Raw genomic sequence first — 20,422 nt, forward strand, 5'->3', positions numbered from 1 at the left:
TGTCCCTCTCTCCAAACATGTCCCTCCCATCTTAGCCTAGTGCAGTTCCTTCAGCTGCTCCTATACTTGGTATGACCTTTTCCCATCCCTGCCCACCCCCTTCCCATCCCTCTCTCCCTTTCCTTGCTCCTTCCCTCCTTCGTGTTGTGAGCCTGATGGCCAATGAGCTTCTCTAGAAGATCAAATGTCACTATAACAGGAGGACTTAATCGCCTGGTGGCGTTTGCAGACCCTGCAGCCTGTCCCATTCGGCAGAAAGCTCCTCGCGTCTCTCAGCTCCCCCTTCTCAGGTAAGAAGGAGGTTCAGGAAAGGGATAGATCTGTAAGGGAAGAGAAGGAAGAACAGACCCTAGTCTTAAATTCTAAGGTTAGGAAGAAGTGCAAGAGAGATGGAGAGATGGTTATAGGCCTAGAGTAAGCACATATTCTTTTCCTGTTGGACGTGCATCTTCTTCTTAGCTATGTTAAGGGAGACTTGCTTCAAGGCAGGGACAATTATTGATAGTGGTCCATTTAAAAAATCAAACCAAATTGTGGGGTGGGAAACACATCAAAAGTACAGCCTGTGAATGAGAAATATATGGCTCTGGAAGTGATCAAGAAAAGTCTGAATCGTATACACAAAACACTCAAAATCTTCAATAGCTGTAATCATTTCAGCTGAAAATATTGCTCCAAACAGAGATTTTCTTGCAACTTGAATTCAGTTTGAAAGGAATGGCAAAAATATATAAATGCAATCCTTTTATGTGAAGTGGGGCATTGATAGACAGTGAAGCTAGCTGTCAGAAAGGTGTCAAGTGAAGTGTTTGCATATCTTTGTGTGGTTAATGTGTGTAGTTTTTAGTAAATCAGTGTAAACTTAAGTTACTTAAGTCGCATTGACTTTGACCTAATGTAACACAAAGAAAGAGCTATGGTGGCATGATTTTGAACTGGGGTTGTTGACTCAAAAATCAGTATGACAATCTGGGGAGCTGAGCTTAATTGGGGAATAAAATTATAGTGAGTAATAATGATTTTTTAATTACATTTTTAAAAAACTTGATATAATGATTACATTTCTACACTGGAAATTTTTAAACTGACTAATATGCAGTTGTCCTCTTGGAAATCAATAGGTTTTTGGTGGGCATGAAAAGGCCTGAGTGCGAAAAATGGTCAGGCATCAAGATATGGCAGCCTCTTTTTAACACTTTTTCTTAATGGCATGTTTCTTGAGCAAGGATGAGTCTGTTGGGCTGTTTTTGAATTTTGTAGCCACTGTGGTAATTCTGGCTCATATTATCCCAATAACTGGCATAGTGTTCTATGTCTTCATCTTATGTGGAAAGACCCTTGATGCTTCTAAACAGGAAGGAAAACTGACCCAGGACTTTGCTTCCCTGCAGTTATAATGTGGGTTGAATACAACTGGGGGCATGGCACAGGACTAAGTCTTAGGGCATACGTTGTCGTGTCCATGCACAAGTTGCTTCAGCTCTGTGTGGCAGCTGCCTCCCTGTGGCAAGTCAGCTCACAATACAGACTGGATCGCTTTCTGCACACCACTACAGGCCTTTTTTGGCTGTTTGTGGGGTGGTGGAGGAAATCCTCACTGGAGGACTGCCACCATGTGGCAGCCATGATGCCTGCACCACCTCAGTCAGACTAGGGTGTTTCGCTTCTTTATTTTTTGGCCAATAAAATGTGATGGTATGAAAATTCCAGCTTGCCTCTCACAATGAACCTCACCCTACCTCATTCTGAAGGGTCAAAGATCAAGCTGAGGCTGGCAACCCTCAAGATCTGGCAGTACCTTCTATTATCGTCACTTACAGCACAGCTCACTTGCAGGCATCGTGTGTATGATTAAGCATGCTATTAGTCTGACAGGTACAGCTAGCCTTAAATTAGAGCATTAACTAATCTACCATGGGAGTGCTTTTGTGAGTAAGGGAATCTGCTTCCCTAATGGAGATGGGACGGGGTCATCTTTCTGTCCAGGGGGAGGCAATCATCTGTCTCATTCATGGAATCTTGTGGGAGGTCCAGATGTTGTCACCATCCACTTGGAACCCTCCTGTGTTTTCCCACTGTGGCTTCTATCTTTTTCTTATGATACTTCCTCCACCTGGAAGTACCTCCATTCTAAACCTGTAATTCTAAACAAATCTCATTTTAAAGGGAAAACCAGAGAAGTTTAAAAATTGAGATATCGCATTCTTATGGTGTTCTATAGCAGTATGAGTTATGCTGCCTTTGCCTTGTAGCCACCAATCGACAGCATAGTTTACTGATACATACATTTATTTGCATGGACAGCAAATTTTAATACCATCTGCAACCCCTTTAGAGTCTTTCTATTGCCAGAAAGATAGCAGAAATCTCACAAAACATTCCAGCAGAGGGTGCAGCTGCATGAAAGAGGATCAGGAACGTCAGGCCAGGTTTCATTCTGAATCTTTCTTATACTTAGCGAACTCTGTGCTTTGGAAACAAGCAGAGCCTGACAAGAGACCACAAGCACAAATGGATGGGATTAAGAACGAACAACTTGAACTTTCTTTCTTTTTCTTTTTTTAAAACTCCGGCTGTTGGTTTCTTGGTCCTGATCGTGGGATCATGTTGCAAGTTAGGAAGAATTTCTATGAGATGCAGAAAGTAAATGGAAGGAGTGCAAAGAAAAATATACTAGAAGTTATTAGGCATGTCAGACTGAGTTGATAACCTGGCAGGGGTCAAGATTTATCTGCCAGATGACAGATAAATATTCTAGGTGTCACTTGCTTCCTCTTCCCCGCTCAGACCTTGTGCTATACCTGCCAGGTCTGCTCTTGAGCATTTGCCCATTTTCTTTCTTTCCCCTCCTCATCATCTTGCCACCTCACTTCCCTTGTATGGCCAGGGAGACAGAATGATTGATGGTGGCAAGGCTATTTTCATAAATGGCCTCTGAGGTATAAGGGAGTAAATTCAATCTATCAAGGGGAAGATGGGAACATTCTCAGCTGTTAAGAAGCTCCTGAGGAGATGGGGACTGTGCTTTTTAAGCCAAGAATTGGAATAGATTTAGGCCAAAAGAAATGTATGGTTCAGAGCAGGAAGCAGAGATGGTGCAGAAGATTTATGTCACAGACTCATGATCCACTTCGTCTACTTCAGTTTGAAGTATCAAACTTTCAGTATCAAATGTACTACTTTCAGTATCAAACTTTCAGTATCAAATGTCCATTTGATACTACTTTCAGTATCAAATGTCCATTTATAATGTCTGCCCTTCATATAGGATTTATTAACCTTGCTTGTTTGTTTATTAAAAGCTTTCATATAACGTCCACTACAAGCATCTCAGGATGGTTTTACAATTAAAGCAAGATGATATAAGATAAAATAGAGCACAGCATCCAATTTCCAATAAATAAAACCACCTTAAAACTGATTAAACATTAAAATAATGGGAAAATAAAAAGGGTTTCGGGTTTCTGAGTTTTCTGGAAGCTCCTTTGAACTACATATAATGTGCAGCTTTCTGATAATGATTACAGAATGGGTTCATGTGCTAGTTTTCTTTTTCTGTCAGTAAAAACAAAATGAAACAAAAGGGGGGGGCACTCCTGGGTCTTCCATACTTCATTTGTGTTCATCTTGGGTCTTTTATTGTTTGCTGAAAATCAGCAAACCGAAACATCTGATAAACCATGGAATGTATTACCATGCCTCTCAGTGTCCAAAGATGATATGTCAGGACAAGACAGAAGCAGAATTTAATGCAGCCAAGACCCTCCCAAGGGAAGAACCAAGATTCTTCGGTAGTCATTGAAAATGCTTCCACCAAAGAGCCCCGAGAGGTGGGAGTAGGCCGCGTAATCCCACAGGGCACACAATGTACTGGAGTGCAATTCTCAGATAACTTATGGTTACAGTTGATCTAAATACTGCATCCAGGGAACACTGGGACGGAAACTTTGAGATTGTATACTGCCTCTGTTTCCTTGGCACCCAAGGAAGTGCCACTTCAACCAACTGCTTGGAGTGCTTCTGCATTTGATATGAGCATTGCTTTAAATTAAGCATTTCTAACTTTTTCAAGAAAGTGTAATGCCCATTATTCCTTGGTTAGTAAGTGTGATTGCTAAACAGGTTTGGACACTGATTATATTTATGGGGTAGACCTGCCCTTAGAACCAGCTTTCCATGCCAGAACTCAGTTGAAGTACATGTGAAATGTTAATAGAGAAGTGACTGCATTTGAACATGCATGTGGAGTACATCAACTTTGCTTCTGCCAACTATAGCAGCACTGAACATTTGGGGTAAAGAGAAAAGCGGATCCTGGTACTTCCCATGGTTTAATGATCAAGGCATGCTGCCTCTGATGCAGAAAGCCATATATAACCAAGAGAGGGGTTAAGCAGCCATTGGTAAGGATGGAGCATCTAAACTTAACATTCCAGGATGCTGTTTAGGGAATAATCTCCCAGCAACTAGGACTCAGGCCATACATGCTTGGAGGAAACAGGAAGCTTACAGGTATTAAACAGATCAGTTTAGAATCAATAGGAGAGCCCTTAATAGAACAGGTTGGAAATGGCTTGATGACGCTCATTTCTACAATGTGAATGAGCATCAATTTCTACCCTGCTGCTATAATTTTTGATCCATACCTGGATCTTATAAATCTTTGATGTGCATAGTATTCCTTCCCTGTCAGGGCCACCAAATGTTGCAAACTGGGTTTACCTGAGACTGTGATGATTCATAGCATCTGAATTTCCTTCAGGCCATTTGGATATGGCTGGTTGTATTCTGTTATTTAAGTTGTAACAAGGTGTTATAGTTTAATTTCTTAGTCCTCTGTTCCTTCATTACAAATCAGGTGCTATTTGCAGAGAATTTGTCAAGCATAAGGACACATTCAAATACCCAAACACTTAAGTTTGAATTAGAGTTTCAATTTCTTGAAGTAGATATCAGATTCACTTTTTTAAATCCTTCCTGGGTGTTTTTTTCCCCTCATTGACTGCTTTAATAAATGAAGTTAGTATTGAAGGAATCAGCTCCAGCCTAGATGGACTGCCTTTCCTTTCCATCTTGAAAAAGACTCAGTGGTAAGGAATGGAGAGCAGGTCTACCTAGAAATGATGCCAGGGAGATGCCGTCACTCTCAGTTTGCTCCCTTTACCCTCAGAGACGTAGCCAAATTGGACCGACTCTGTTCTGATGCTGCTTTATCTGGGAAGAAGAGCCAGTTTCAAACAAAGCAAGATGGTGTCAAAACGACAGTCAGCCAGTGCAGCAAAGAGCTCATGCTCAAAGAAAGAGCATTTGAGTGTTGCTGCTCAAATGCCAAATGGAAAGCAAGGGGGCAGCTGAAGGTGTGGCAGGGGCTACACTGCATGAACACTTTGCTTCCCTTTTGTTTCCCCTCCAAACTGCTGAAAAGCAAGAGTGCATCTTGCAGGAGGAGAAAATGTCCATGACAGGAGCTGGCTGTACCATGAGGCAGAGTGAGGTGGCTGCCTCAGACAGGTTGTGTACTCTGTCACGAAGAGCAGCAAATTTGGTGTGATTTAATTTGTTGTTGTTTTGTTACCACTGTGTATGGGATAGATGTTTCTGGGATGTCCTGCCTCAGTGGCCGAGATAACCTGACCAGCCTTGAGTATCATGCACCCTGACTTAATTTATTTAATATCTATCTGTTTATTTAATTTCTATACCACCCACTAGCTGAAGCTTGCTGGGTGGTTAACAAAGCACATTAGAAATAATAGTAAAGAAGAACCATCTTATTAAAAACACATGAAAATATCATTAAAAGTTGAAAATATAAAATTTAAAGCCACCATTTAAAGACTGATATATAAATTTATGGGACTGCAGGTGGCGCAGTGGTTTAAACCGCTGTGCTGCTGGGCTGGTTGATCAAAAGGTCACCGGTTCGAATCTGCACAATGGGGTGAGTTCCCATTGCTCCATCCCAGCTCCTGCCAACTTGCAGTTCGAAAGCATGCAAATGCAAGTAGATGAAAAGGTACCACTTCGGTGGGCAGGTAACAGCGTGTTTAGTCATTATGCACCCTGACTTTTGCTGCTTTCTCTCAGGCAGCAGTATGTCTTCAGCCAGCACTGATTAAAGGGTATCTGGGTGATTTGGGGCCAATCACAGACTCTCGGCCCAACTACCTCACAGGGCTGTTGTTGTGGTGCTAAGATTGAGAGCAGCAGGAGAAGAATGCTGTAAGCTTCTATGAGTTATTTTTAAATGAAAAAGCAAGATATAAATCTAATAAATAAATGCATACATAAAGGGAATAAAACTGGTAATCCATGCGTGACCCTGGATTCATTATCAGCCATACATAACCTGCTCCTTCAACACATGCTAGGAAACTGTAGCAATGCGTTTGTCGACAAGACTGTGTTGCGTGTTACAACTTGTGTGCTGAAATTTGCTACAGGGAAATCACTTCCATTGAAGTGAGTTTTAATACCGCTAATAGCCTGGGAGTATCAGGAGACACAGAGTGAGTGGTGCTTTATCAGGGTTTATTGTATTATATTTCTATATTGCCTGTAGCCAAAGCTCTCCGGGTGGCTCACAATATTTAAGTCACCCATCCAGATTTCAATCAAGCTTGATCATGCTTAGCTTCCAAGATTAGGCAGGATCAGGTACTTCAGGCTATATGGAAGCATTATATTTTGTACTGATTTTTATTGTTAACTATGATGTTACTTTTACCATTCCACTTTGTTACACAGGGTTTTTTTTTTGTTACAAGGACCTAAGTAATAGGCCTAGAAATTATGGGATGGGAAAAGGGCTTAAAGATATATTTTTAAAAAAATTAAAATGACAAATTTCATCCCCTATCCAGTAAATTTTAGGCCAATTTGCCCAGTACTTCAGCAGCCTACTTCACTAGCACCCAATTGTCTGAGGTGGAGAGACACATTGGAATTGAAGCAAGTGATCCTAGCCTATATTGAGGGAGAGGGTGCTGTTGGTTTGGGCAATAATGGTCATGCATTTAATTCCCCCACCCCTTAAAATGTCATGAACTTCTTTCATTAAGCCAAATATGCCCCCTTGTAGAGAAATAATTCCCTTGGCAACAAAAGTCAAAGTAATAAGACAAAGTCAAAAGTTAGATTTCCCTCAGGTTCCCTGAAAAAGTAATAGCATATCCCCTATTTTATCCCATTGACATGTGGGGAAAAATTGTCGGTTTAATTACAATTTCAACAGAGTGTTTTCACAGCAAAGTGGAAGAAGTGGGATTGTTTATACAGCTTTAAAAACGATCATTTTGCACCTGCGTTCACAGTGATTTTATAGTCTTTCATTAGTACTTCTGTTTGTGTTGAGATCCCTCCCAGAACCATCTTCGTTTTAGAAGGTTAGGGCTGGTCCAGCCTTGAGAGAAGCAAACGTCCCTGCATCAGTTCATGATACTGCGATGTAATTTAAAAGTAGAAAGCTTTGTCTGAAATACGCCAACCCTGAACTCTAACCCCACTAATTTCAGTCTCTTGCAGTGGCAAGGCTGGGCTCACTCAATAGCCAGTGTGGTGTGGTGGTTAAGAGTGCTCTGGGTTCTAGGCCCCAGTCAGCCATAAAGCTCCCTGGGTGACTTTGAACTGGTCACGAACTTTCAGCCTAACCCACCTCACTGGGCTGTTGTTATAAGGATAACATGGAGAGGAGGGACCTTATTAGCTACCTTGGGTGCCTTGTAAAAGGAAGAAAATTCAGATATCAATGTAATATAATTTAATAATGATAATATTCAAGGGCTTAGTATGGGTTCATTGTAGATTTATTTATTTATACATGTATGGGTTGTGGTTGAACTATGAGTTGTGCTTAAAATGTGGATTATTATGCTTTCTGAATTCACTGCACAAACAAACCATGGTTTGTTAAGCACAAACAACCCATAAAGAGAATTCATGGTTTGTTGATGGGTTGCAAAGTATGTGTTGTTTATGGTTAACAAATGATGATTTGTTAGCACATCTGGATTCAAACAGCACAATAACCTGTGTTTTGAAAACAGCACACAGTTGAATAGCAATCCACACTCAACCGATACCAAACCCTTGAATATGAGTTCTTGGTCTGCCTGAACCATTACATGAGAATACTTCTAAGGGGGTGCCTGATATGTTCATTACACCAGTTTCATGGAGCAGTGGCTCCAAGCCAGTGCCACACTGTCCCAGAAGGTAGCTCTCAAGAGCACCTGTTCTAAGACACAGTTATGCTATTGACATTTCTGGTGACATCTTGGAAGTGACCATGATGGAAGACTAATATACACACCCACATGGATTCTGTAGGCAACTGTCCAACAGAAAAACCACTTTGTTAACAAGTATAATCCCTTAAACCTTACTAAAGGGGCTTTTTAATGCTAGAATCTTTGTGCCTAGGATCTCCTATTATTTTTCAACTTCCAATGTGGAAGTGAAACATTTTATTTGCTGTGTTCTGAAAAGCCATTCATGGCAGGCTACGTACAAGGCTCTGATGACTAATAATTTTGGAATCACTGAACCATGGGAACCTCTCTGAAATGCCCATATTATTATTATTATTATTATTATTATTATTATTAACATTTCTATGCCGCCCCTTGCCGAAACCTCGGGGCGGCTTACAACATGATAAAATGCATTGAAATACAATAGTACATAATAAATTACCATTAAATATAACAATACAAAAAATACATTGATTTACAAATACAAAATTAAAATTATCAGTATAAAATAAAAATATAGGAGGAGAAAGAGAAGGAAGAAGAAGTTTCCCAGGCCAGATCATATGTTTTAACAATTGAAATGATGTTTAAATAAAAAGGTCTTTACCTGGTGCCGAAAAACCAGTAACGACGGTGCCAGGCGGACCTCTTTGGGGAGTGAATTCCATAGGTTGGGCGCCACCGCAGAGAAAGCCCTCCTCCGGGTACTTACTCTCCTAATTTCTTTCATGGAGGGTTCCCGGAGAAGGGAGGAAGAGTAAACTAAAGGGCAACTCCTTCTTGAACTATTGTATTTATTCACTTAAAACAGATGTATCTTTAAGAGGCTTATATCAGATCTGTAAAAATGTCTGCATATCTTTCCTGTTAAAATGCATTCTGCAACTTGTCATCATAATGACAAGTTAGTCTTTAAACTATCAATCCCTCTGTATTAGCATTAGGAACTCAGAGGGATGTAGTAACTTCCAACATACACAGAAATACTCATTCAACTGTTCAACAAAGTCAGAAGAGGAACCATCATCTTTGGCCAATTTCATCTGTTGAACAGCACTTAGCAGCAACCACCCGATGGCTTCATGCAGTTAAACTGGCCCTGTGGTTTCCTTGGACTTACTCAGTGAAGAAATAACTTTTTTGTTCCTTATTTCCAAGGAAAGTTGTTAAGTATGAGAACTGCCTGAACAGCCTTCTCCAACCTGGTGTCAGCCAGATGCATTGCAGCTAACACATCTGAGAAGCAACAGGTTGGGGGATCCTACACTGAAGGATTGGCCAGAAGTCCCACAGAAACCACTTTTGGATAGTTTGATGGGAAAGAGCCTTGATGGACTTTCTGTGCTTTTTATTCTGGAGTGCCTTACCAGTCCTCCCTGTAATTTTCTCTCTATATATATCATTTTCCTGCTGGTGGTTCGCAGTTTACGACTGGAACACTTGGGGCCTCCTGACATGGTGTAGGCGGCTGTGCAACAACGCACCCTTTTGGGTGTTTACACTGTCTCACAAAGTGTTGATACTGGGAGCCGGGTAAGAGCCCTTATATGGCAGGACTGTTGCCTCCAGGATTATTAGACCCTTCTGAAATAGAAACCTTGAGAGCCGCAGATGTTCCTTTAGGACACACATCCATCTGCCTGTTCCTTCAAGACCCCTTCCTTCTCATGTATCAGCTGAGTAATGAAGTCAAGGAAAGGGTTGGGTTTCCTGGGGAGGAGCTCTGTTTGCTAATTAAAGTTCCATCCTTTGTGGTTCAAGGTGGACACGGGATGAAATCCCTCCTGCAGAGCTTTATCCCTGACCTCCTTAAGGGCTTCTGACGCTTTAAAAATAGCTCTGCAAAGGCATTAGCAATTGTCACCAAGTGGGGTCAGTCCACTGCTGTTTCAGGCCACATCTGAGGTTGCTGTTCCACTGTTTGGGCGATTCAATGACCTGCATTGCTCAATGTATGCAGTAACTTCTGCTTTGTGGGGAAAGGCAAGAATGGGGTCCATGGTGCTTAGCTGTCTGAGCAGAGTTGGTGCATCCCTGCACTGTCTCTAGCAGAGCAGGGTATTTGCTGCTGCATGGGATTGAGAAGGCCATATGCTTTAAAGTGAGAACATCAATCCCTCACGATCCCAGCTTTTTCTGGAGCTTCCCCTGTGGTATAAAAGCTGGCCGTCATAAATACAAGCCAGATAACATTACATAGATAATCCTCTGAATTCTGGCATTTTTCCATCCACTTCTTGTAAGTGCAGCTGATCTTGCCCTGTTTGTCTCCGGTATGAATACAAGCCTGGTAACCTTAGCAACTGCACGTGCGTATGTGTGTGCACATGCACAATACACCATAAGAGTTCACTATACGAGGTGGGTCAGTGAGGCCTAATGTGCAGAGTGTTAATTTGGGCATCAATAAAAGAAATCCCAGATCAACTCCACTCCCAGACTTAGCTCCCCTATCTGCAAGGCTCCTTCCATGAGTTATTCTGAAGGAAAATGGGAAAGAACAGTAGCACTCTGCCCATTAAAAAGTACATAATTTATTGCTTTTATTAATAATATATAAGAATATGAACATAGAAAGAGGGTGATAGTTGTGCTGTTGCCAGAGCTGGCATGATAGCTTTGAAGGTCTAGGACAATATCCTGGCCTACAGTTCCCATCAGCCTTCATCCTTTTCTGTGCTGGCTAGGGTTAATGGGATTTATAAGTCAAAACATTTGGAGGGCCCCAGGTTGCCAACTCCTAAACTCGGGGCAAATTACTCATTACCAGATACCACCTTGATATGTCTTAAGATGTTTATTTACATACATGGCACAGTATGGGCCTGATTTTGTTCCATTAGGGCTGATGCTGTGTGTACTTGGTGGGCTTGAAGGCCACCGTCTTTGATGGTGAAATGTAATAAATAGATCTCATCTCAAATAGGAGTGAAGAATATAAAGTAGTATAAGGGGGAAAGGAGTTGAGTTCTGCTCTGATGAGTGATTGGCTAGCACAATCCTTTGAGAGACGATTAATTTTGTGGAAAAGTTTAAGTTCCTGAACTATACTGCCAAGAAAGTTCCTTTATATCAAGTTAAATTTACATTATTCTACAACTAAATGTTATGAGTTTTTGAGCATCTACAGAAGGATCAGATAATAATTCATAAGCATGTGTGACACTTGTTTATTTTTTTTCCTTAGAAACCTCCTGCCAACATGTCTGACACCGAAGAAGTGTAAGTAGAAATAAATCTGCATGATCATTAGTTTTAAAGGGCCATTTTATTTATTTATTTATTTATTTATTTATTTATTTATTTATTTATTTATTGCTGGGCTCCTTCATAGAATCAAATTACCACTTTGCACAGGCACAAAGAACAAATTCCTATTCCAAATGAAGAAATACATCTTTCAATTTAATGGGTTCGCATGACTGAGGGACACAAAATCCAAATATCCAAAATCAGTGTCACAGCGGTGCTTCTGTTTCTGTCAAATGCAGTACTGGCCGGAGTGTTGTGGCTTGACAGTACTGTTTACATTTGCTATTGATGCATTTGTAGAATATGACTTCTTAGTGGTGCGTTTTGGATTTAAGTGCAGAAAATGTGAAGGTTAGTTGAACTATCTGGAAACAGAACAAAAGCAAGTCCCTGGGCCTTTAAAAGTGTATAAAAAGATATGGGGTTCTTGCACAGAGTTATTTCATATCATACTATAATCGGAAAAGTTGTCTCTGCTTATAAACCTTTCCTCTATGTCTACCTCTACATACCTGTTTAGGGTTTTCTCTTGAATTGCAAACTTGTGCTTGGACTGTAGCACTCCAGGGTATAAGTGGGAACGCACGTAAATGACTGTTTCTTCCTCATTTGCTCCTCATTTCCCCATGTATGAAAATAGATGCCAGGGAGAAGGCTTTGAGCAGCTATTTTCCTGATTGTTTTTCTGTGTGGAGGGTGCAGTGAGGGTGGTGGTGGATTGCACTGAGGTGCATTTAATCTTGTGAGTCTCTATTTACAATCTGAAATGCTGCAAGGTGAGGCACAAGTTTATCATCTCCGTGTGAACAGAGCCATAGAAATGTGTCTGTGTCTCCCCCAGAGTTAAATTTTACTCTGGTAAAAACACAAAGCAAAGGAAGATGAGAGATTTATCTTCCTATTGAGATAGATTAGAGGAGGAGGGTCATCTGCAGTGAGGTGAAGGTAGAATGGTTTGTGGAGGAAGCTGAACAGGTGGGGGTTGCAGGGAAGTGGGAAGCCTTGGTGGCGTCTTAACTCAATGAGAGAGAGAGGGAATGCGGTTTCCAGCTTGAGGAGCAGCATTCAGATCTGCTGCCTTGTGAGGTGCTTCTGTTCTTTAGTCTGACAACAACTAAGAGCTGAAGGATATTCATTCAAATAAGGCAGACTATGTGGATTAGATTTATAAACTGCAAGACAATCGTGTAATCCCTAAAATGTAAGAGGAAGCTGGCAGTAGGCACAATTGAACAAAGTGGGACTTATTTCCAAATGTTTATTTATTTAAAACATTTTAACCCCATTGTTACCCAAAATGGGTCTCAAGATGGCTCAAGACAGGTCTCAAGTAAACATGAATAAGATTGTACTGTTACCTAATTGGAACATGGTCTTATCTTGTGTGTCTTTTCTTTTCCTTTCCTTTCTTTTCCTTTCGATAACAGGGAGCAAGTAGAGGGTGAGTATGAACAGCCTTCTTAATTATATGTACACATGCTGTAAAATGCCTAATTTTTCCAGGTAGCCTTTTGATGCACATTAACTGGAACTGTATAAACACTCAACAAAAATACATTGAAAGGTCAGATCTTGAGCTGATTCTTCATGAATATCTTGCTTAACTTACTTTGTGATCCTGAGTTTGAGGAAATGTCTGTAAGCAGCTGCTCAGAATTAGCAAGCATCCAGTGCATGCAGCCCATGGGCAACCCAGCCCTGCCTTGTCATTTAGGCGCTGTGCCTTGTGCCACAGTTGTGCCTGTAGCATCCTGTATGAGGCACACAAGGCAGGACTGGACAGCTCCCTCCAGTTGCCTGCAAAAGCAAGCAGAAGTACTCCAGCTGGCACGATGCTGCTTTCATGGCATTAGAAACATTAGTGAGTCTAGTCCACGTGGATTTTAGGATGGCTGCAGCCCTATTTTGCACTGCCGGCCTGCAAAGCCACCTTAAATGGTGCTAGTGTGCCTCCCTTGATCTTGTTTCCTTAATCGTGGGTTCCTCAAGACCCAGGAGTCCTAATCTTGATTGCATGTTAATCAGGAACAGCAGAGGATCAGACTTGCCCCGCAGTCTTTTACAGTTATTTTTGTAGGCACATAACATTTGACTTGTGTTGACCTTGCCTTTATAACGATGCCCTGTTTCACATAGCTGGGTTCCTTGGCTTACTCGACAAGGTTTATAGTTTACCCAAATTATGTCCCATCTTCCCAGCAAATGCTTTTTTTCCTTTGTTGCTGTAGAATCGCTGCCACCTGTTGGTGGCACATTTTACACAAGAGACACTTAAAATATGTCACAAGATGCCCACTCTTTCCACCCTTCACATTTTGAAATGCCTTGCCCTCTTAAGGTATGCTTTATATTATGCCTATTATAGAAGATTGGGGGACAGCGAGTAGGTAGCAGAGTGTCCAGTGTCCTTCTCCAGTGTTCAAGACGATGGCTCCACGATAGACAGATTGGCAGCCTCCGAAACAGATGAAGCTGTGCATTCCATGTTCCTTGCTCTGTATTCATTCATATTCGCAGTGTATGTCATTGGCACAGACTTTGTTGCATTGTAACCACATGTGAAAGTAAATGGTCAGCAGTGGGTGTCTGCTTGTGTGAATCTTTCATCTCTTCTCTTCAGACTATCTTCAGAGGGCATAAACTTTTAACAAGTCCTATCCTCAAGCTGATGCCATTTATGATGAAGCTGAATCACAGACCTGTAAAACTGGGATGGAATGGAATGGAAGACCGCATAGCACACATTTATGCACTGAGGCAGGACCTTCCATACTTAAAATTCTGGATAGGTCATGTAATAGAAGATTGCAGCCTGTACTCCTCTAGCTCAGGACTCAAACTTTCCCATCTCATTCCTTCCAGAAATCTCCTCCAGAGCATGTTTACTGAGAACTAAATCTCCAGGATGTCACTCTAGTGTACCTTGGTATTAGGAGTTGAGCTGACTGTCACTTCAGAATGTAAGGAGGAGATTGGGCCTGATTTCTCTAAAACAGACCCATCCTGCACATTAATAATAAAATTAAATTGGAAGCCATCTCCCTGACTAGATACAACTCCTGCAGAACTGTATATTAGAGCTGAGGTACACATTATGCTGATCTTTCAGCTGCAGGTTGGCCTTTATATTTCCCTAGTGTGCACAACTCCAGTTGGATGGGGACCTCTGCTCATGCTGGTGGAGACCTTTTGCAACCACCCCCTGCCCTGCCCTGCCCATAGCACAGTTCCACAGAAAAATCTTAGACAGATCTGCATAACCCCAAGTTATGCATTCATGAGGCAAACATGTTTTATGGAGGAAACACATTTTCATTTTATTAACTACCTGGGCATTTACCAATATTTTGATTGATGGTCCCCAGCCCCCACCCCACAATGAATTATCAGAGAACTATTAGGACTGGAGTTCAACCTCCAATTGAAAGATAGTTCTCTTCAGCACTTACTTATTTGCTGTTTTTTATATTCAAGGCTTAAATTAGGGGATTCCAAAGCCACCACTGTGCCATAGGAAAGGTTATCAGCACAAAGTAGAACAGGCAGTGATCTCCCAAAGATCCCTGGGGACTAACTGCTCAATAGCAAATGACATGATATCAGAATTGCTAGACAGAGAACCTTCTGTGGAGAGTTTTTTTTCTCATTTTACAGAATTTCAACTCTACCTATTTCAGTGGACTTTCTGGCTTATTCTTAAATCAGGATCTTTTAGACCTGCATTGGAATTCCCGAAATAACTGATGCAAACACAGTTACAAACTCTCATTTCTACCATCACTTGATTGTCTTCAGATACTGCTTTGAATTAAGATTTCTCAGAAGACCATGGGAGTCTGCTTTTGTTTTTTGCATTGTATAAAGAAAGGATGTTTGTTGACTCAGTCTTACATTTCATGTCAGTCCCTGTGCTCCTTATGTTGCAACTGCTAAGCATTTTGTTGATTCTGCTGCTTTTCTCATTTTTTTTATCTGGATGCAGAGGAATATGAAGAAGAAGGTAACCAAAATCCACTTGAAATGTTCCCCTTCTTTCTCTGAAGTCCACTTGATCTTCAACTCTTTCACTGCCTGTCATTTACCCATCTCTTTGATCTTGTCTGCTAAAGATGATATGAAATGCTTGATGAATAACTAGCACAGATCTAAACCAGGCAATCCACAAAACCAAAATTTAGATCCTGACTTGTAACAGATTAAATGCATATTTCAGCTAACTATATGACCAAGTAATTATCTGATTATTTCATTGCTCATCCAGCGAAATTCACTTGCTAGCCATTATAATTACATTAGAGTCAAATTTTTGGTGGCAGAAACTCCTATTATAATATTCTAGTCCAAAATAAGCTACTATCTGCACAATAAGTTAAATGTAGTTGCTGCTAATATGCATTTGGGAAATGTTTATCATCTTTAACAAATGATTTGACAAGTTACTGTATAAGCATACAGGAGTGTTTAGAAGATGGAGTTTAGAAAATTTCTTCCTACAAAGGCTAATCAAACCTGAGATTATTGTTTGTAGAATTGTGCATGTGATTAAGGAAAATAGATAGCATTAGTATGTTCAATGAGACCAAACATTATCTTGTTTGTTAGCTTCTGGGATTCTGATATGGAAGTGCCAGTGTGTTTTTCTAATATACAATAAAATGAAGTTAATTTCTTTCAAGTTTTGTTTTGCTGAATGCCAAGTGAGAAAATCCTCAGATGTTTTAAAGGGCAGAGCTTACTTCCAGTCTGCTGCTAGTCAATAAAATGTTGCCCTCTGATTATAATGGGAAAGAAAGGAATCCATTTGGAGGACTGTTTGTTTCTCATTTCAATTATATAGAATGTGAGTGCTGCAGACATCATGTCTGATTATTACAGATTTCATCCTTCACAGTGGATGACCACCTTCATCCAGTCTACCATGGCAATCAAGTCTTTCCCTGCTGGTTTTGGCTATCAGTCAGATGTAGGCTGGATTACCCTCCCTTGATCTGCAGGTTGCAGAAACAAATAAGTTTAGCTTGCCAAGGCATGCAGTCTCCAGAGGCTATGTAAGGAGCATGTTGTTCTTTTAGCCCAGTTGTTAATGCTATTAGGTTGGACCCAATGGTCATGTGAGCATCATCTATACACAACACAACTTCCAGAGGTGCAGTGGGTCTTCCTGTTGCTATTCTCCTGCCTCCAGTCCTCCATGTGTTACCCCAAAACTGCACCAGCAGGGTCCCTAGGGGGCTCCAGGAGGTGGAATGCATTCTGTTACTGGTTTCCAGTTAACCAGTGTGGGGGCCTAACACACTAGTAGTCATAGAGGGGGAGGGCTAATACTGCAATGGGAATGCCTGGTGATTAAAATGCAAGGCTCTCATGGCTACTGAAGGAACAAAAGAACCCCAGCACCAATGTTGCTAGGGAATATAGGCAACCAGTTTCAATAGAGAAGCATCATAATGTCAAAATCTTAATGCTAAATGCTGAATATTATTTCCTTCTTGGTATTACATTGTTCTGGCCCAGTGTAGCTCCCTGTTCTGCCTACAGCTTTAAAGCTAGCATCATAATTGAAAAGCAGTCCAGAAATATATAACATTTCATAGTTGTCAGGGCTTTTGAGAGTGAAAGTGCTTTTCAAACTCCATCTTCAGCCACTTGTCAAATTTACAAAGAGATAGTCAAAGGTGCTAACATAATACAGGCAACTTCTCCCAACAAGGGAATTTCCTTTCCCTTGTTCTCCTCTCTTATCTAACCCCCTTTCTTTTTATTGTATGGAAACACTGATTTTAATGTGAAATTACTAGGCTAGGTCTTTCTATATTTTTTAATCTGCATGTGGCTTTCTGTGAAGTGTTTGCTTTTATGTCTTTCTGATTTCTGGATATCACTCTTTGCCTGATATCTAAAATATTTAGTTCCTGTTCTGTACATTCTTTTCCCCCAAACGCTTACTTTTCTATCCTTAGTTCACAAAAGAATTTTTAAGTTCCTGACCACCATTCTAATGTTATTATCTTGTTTGTCTTTGTCTCTTATTCCCATGGTGTCACCTTTCAGAAGAAGAACAAGAAGAAGGTATGTGATACTACCTTTGGATTTATGTCTCTCTTCCTTTTTAGAAGAGTGTTTTGTTTCTTCAAAGGAATCCTGAGGTGCCAGAAGAAAAGGAAAAAGAAAAGAAAATATTAAATCCAAAAGCTTTGAACCAAGTGCATCAGTGTGGAAGGGGAAAAATCCATTGTTATTTATTTAAAGTTCATGTTTGGGTGTAAAATATTTTTGTTCTAACACATGTTATTATTAAATAATAGCCACTGGCTGCATTTTTAAAATGTTGATACTTTAAGATTAGGCCTGCTTCCATATTAGCATTTCACTTTGGGAAATTACATATTTATTTACTGGTCATTTTATCTTCAAATTTCAATGTTTGAGACAAACCATGCTGCAGGGTTCAGACAACATGACAATCTGCTCCTGGATTCATGTTGTTTTCTTTTCTTTTGCTGCTGCCTTCTATTTTTATACTTCCCCATGGAAGAAGTTCAAGAGGAAGGTAGGTGTTGAGGCTTCTCAAATCTGAGAATTTCAGAGGAAGAGGTAATAAAGCATTGCATTATTTATGGCTGTGGAAGGGAAGGTATGGCAAGAATTCTATCACTACTAATTGAATATGAAAGGATGCTGATCCTTAGGAAGCAGCTAAAAATTTCTGAAAACTGTAAAGCTACAGATATATCTCAAATTGACATGTTCACTCAGTGGTTGATTTTCTTTTAACTTCACTTGAATTACTTATGGTACAAGAGACCTGACAATCAGAATTAATTGGATGCTTGTGTGTAGTTCAGACTTCCATTTCACAGCCCCACAAGAAATCCTTAAATTACTGTTAATTCCAATGTAATGCATCCCTGCCACATCTGAGAAAAACATACAGAAGGATGCAAGTGGGAAAACATTACAATGGAATTAAAACTCCACACCAGCTTTTCTTTCTGGCATAACAGCTTCCATATGTATTCATAGGTGGAAAAAATATTGGAATCAGCTCCTACATATATGAGATTTTGGTTAGCTGCTAATGGAAGCTCTGCATGAGGTTTCAGGAAAATGCAGCCCAAACTTTGTGGTCATGAATCTGTACTAGGGGTGTGCATCAGATCCAGCTGAGTCCCAAATCCAGAATCACATCAGGCTGATTTGGTTGTATATGAGAGAAGCCTGAATCAAAGTGGGGCCCATCTAGAGATGACTGAATCTGAACACTTCTGAAGATTTGGAACAGGGAGAGACACAGAGATGCAAACTTTGCATCTTTGGACATTGATACCTTTCCCCTCAACATGTCCATATAAGGAAAGCATCCAGCTGGGGTGTGGGTGGGGGAAGAGTCTTGTGAGTGGCAGATCTAGCAGGGACTTTCATATGGTTGTACCAGAGCTCTCCAGACCCAGTGCTTGGAGGGAGGAGGTTGAAGTAATATCACAGGACTGATCCAGTACTAGCCCTCTCTCCCAGGAATGTTAAAAGATGAGGATTTTTTCCTGTGGAGTCAGTGGGACTTGGAAGGGTTGAGCAATGGGTTCATGCATGGAAAATATTAGATGTTCAATATTAGATGTTCTGTATGCTCCGTATCGATCACCACCCCATTATATTTCACTTTCTGTGGCTTTAGTGCCAATTTAGCAGAAAATAAGCAAGCGGACTAACATTGGTCATTATTCGTTCAATGTTTGGGTTTTAGCTAAGCTAAACCATCTCTGTGCTGCTTGTCTTTTCCATAACAATTGCCCACAGAGAATGAAGTATAAACACGTCCTTCTTTTTGAAAACCCCAAACTTTGAAGGCTTCTTTTGCACAAAGCTTCCTGAACCATCTGAAACTTTCCCCATCTGAAGGGACAATTGCCCCTGCAAATGGCATCCAATTGTCCCAAGACCTTGAAAAATGATGGGCAGTTTGCTTTAATATTATTGCACAAATTATTGTTCATGCATTGCACAAAACCCCTTGCATCTATTTACCCAATACCTATCATAGGTATATAAATTACTGCAGTGACTGCAAATTTCATCCAGTTTATTGATTTTCAATTATAGTCAATGAAGGCATAAGGACTGGAGTTCTGAAATGAGATTTGATGTGACTCCAAGTTAAAAATGGTGACTTCTGAACAGTCCAAGCCAAAGCAGGTTTTTGAAGTGCTGATTCAGCTTGAAAACAAATCATGTGATCAGTGCACATCCCTAATATAAGCCCATTCAGTTGACCAAGTTATCTTAAAAGTGTGATGGAAAAATTTACCACACATCATAGATATGTGGTTAAAAGTGGCATAAATTATTCTTTTTTCTATCCAACTTGCCATTAAGTTTGTCCTGCATTTTAGTGTGCTGCTAAATCATATTCTGTACATGTACTATGCATTACATGCTTGCCATCATATATATGTGCCTTTTGTTCAGCGTCAAAGCTATAGATTGACTCTCAAAAAGCAAACCAAAATGGTTTTCTGCCTGGTGTCTGCCACCATGATGTAATTCAGAAATTGGCCGAAATCAGAGTAGCGTTGTTTCTGCACTCTTGCTTCTTCTTGAGTTGGCTGTGCATTCATGTTATGCCAGTGTGCTTTCCCACCTATTACCAAACGGTCTGTGCGGCAGTTCCATGCTGGAGGATCCATGCAGTGGATAAGTATGGCAAGATATGTGAACAGCTGACAGCTTCACATCTGTTCGCAGCAGCAACACAGGCACTGCCTTGAGCCAGGCCAGGCCAGGCCATAGCAGGTGTTGGAACACTCATGCCTTTCCAGCCCTCTGTTCTCTGTCCCATTGGGATGGCAGAAATAAAAGGCTGAGATGCCATCAGAAGCGGTCTATGACCACGGTATCAACCAAATGATAAACAGATAGTG

The 20,422-nt window shown here is 40.7% G+C and overlaps 1 long non-coding RNA gene across 1 annotated transcript; it reads left to right on the top strand.

Moving 5' to 3' along the window:
• Nucleotides 1-227: 227 nt before the first annotated feature.
• On the top strand, nucleotides 228-12,945 carry LOC123021157. The gene is made up of 3 exons (XR_006414266.1): nucleotides 228-290; nucleotides 11,440-11,474; nucleotides 12,932-12,945. It is a non-coding gene; the product is annotated as an uncharacterized LOC123021157 (long non-coding RNA).
• Nucleotides 12,946-20,422: the final 7,477 nt, after the last annotated feature.

Source organism: Varanus komodoensis, unplaced genomic scaffold (assembly GCF_004798865.1).
Source record: "Varanus komodoensis strain SLA01 unplaced genomic scaffold, ASM479886v1 scaffold16, whole genome shotgun sequence".
NCBI lineage: Eukaryota > Metazoa > Chordata > Lepidosauria > Squamata > Varanidae > Varanus > Varanus komodoensis.